Source organism: Cynoglossus semilaevis, chromosome 13 (genome assembly GCF_000523025.1).
Source record: "Cynoglossus semilaevis isolate Cse_v1.0 chromosome 13, Cse_v1.0, whole genome shotgun sequence".
NCBI lineage: Eukaryota > Metazoa > Chordata > Actinopteri > Pleuronectiformes > Cynoglossidae > Cynoglossus > Cynoglossus semilaevis.
The window spans coordinates 1,154,685-1,156,296 of record NC_024319.1 but is presented as its reverse complement, the minus strand read 5'-3'; positions in this window follow the sequence as shown (position 1 = coordinate 1,156,296).

Here is a 1,612-nt window from a genome sequence, read left to right as displayed (position 1 = left end):
CAGCCCGTCCATTACACAGTTACGTGTTACATTGCTGAGGCAACAGGTTTGTGGGTCCTCAAACACTGGGCCGCAGACCTGTAGAGGACCATGGATCACCTGGTCCTGGACCACAAAAACATGGCCGTATTCTCAGTCACATTCTTGGGAAAAGCTTAGAGTTTTCTTAACCCTGAGGGTTGTGGGTTTGATTCCAGACTTTGTAAATCATATGCCACCTCCAAGTAGATGGCAAAACCTGTAGTGTAAGGGGCTTTGAGTGGTCATCAGGACTAGAAAGTACATGTCTTTCACCATAAATACAGACCAGTGGCCAATGAGCAATAGTGATTCAGCAAAGCAGAACTTTAAGAGGAGCCCTGAAAATAGGTCCAATTAAAATGTACATACTTAAAAATTAGAAATTACAGACTTGGAAATTATATATAGTATATATATAAACTATGACCCTTTTGAAAAACTCATTTTCAGTGTTTTCTGTCACTGCTGCAGGCTGCAATTATTGTCGTAATACTCATTTATTTATAGTTTGAAAACTTTGCGATTCCAGATATAGGAAGTTGTATAGTAGGAATTGAACTACTCTTCTGTGGTAAAAGGATTCAATGCCACTGTTGATTTAAGTAAGTACAGTTTAAAATAAGGTTTTCTCTAATTAACTGAACAGTATTTGCAGATGTAAAGAACCCCATTTGGAATGACAAAGCTGGGCCGCAGACAGCTGATCCACAGACGAGGCCTGGTTAAGTTCTTCCTCCCAGTCACCAGCTGCTCCACTGACCCACAGTCTCACACACACACACACACACACACACACACACACACACACAGAGATAAAGGGGGCGGAGCCACTCTCACACACGTTCTCACCCACCTACAGTGTGTGACGTGACAACAAATCATTTCATTAACGACAGACTCATTCACAAATACTGTTTTAACAGAATTTACACCTGCATTACTGCCACCTACAGGCTGGACTGTGTACATCGAAGTTGCAGGTGTTCCAGATTTTTTTTTTTTTTTATCGAATTAAAATTCTACTAAACCTTAACTTGTACTTATAATAAACAGCAAAACTGAGAAATGCTTGGTTTCCAGAGACGCCGCGTCTGTGCTGCGTCTGTGCTGCGTCTGTGCTGCGTCTGTCACACGGATCCTCTCTGTTGCTCTGATAAGTCTCTGAACTTTGGACTGGAACCACAGGAAGTCAGCTGGAACCTGAAGGCCACACCCTCCAGGTTCTCCACCCAATTATTAACGACACAAACGCATCACTTCCTCTTCTGATAAATAGCCATTCAGAGCAAATAAACCAAGTCAACAACTGTTGGCAGAAAGTAGGCCAACCTGGAAAAACAGCGGCCGCAGCAGGCAGCGCCCCCTGCCTTATTATTTATTCATTTATTTGTCTGTTATTCTGACACAGTCTCCCTGCGATGAGCTGTCTGTGTCTGTCTACAGACTGTCTGTCACTTCCTGTCTGTGGGCCAGGCTTCTCCTTCTGTCAATTACCCCTCTAACTGCCCCAGGCTCCATTAGACGGAGCAGATTTGACTTCCTGTGCCCCTGCACACACCTCCTGCTGGTGGTCCCCCCTCCCTCCCTCCCT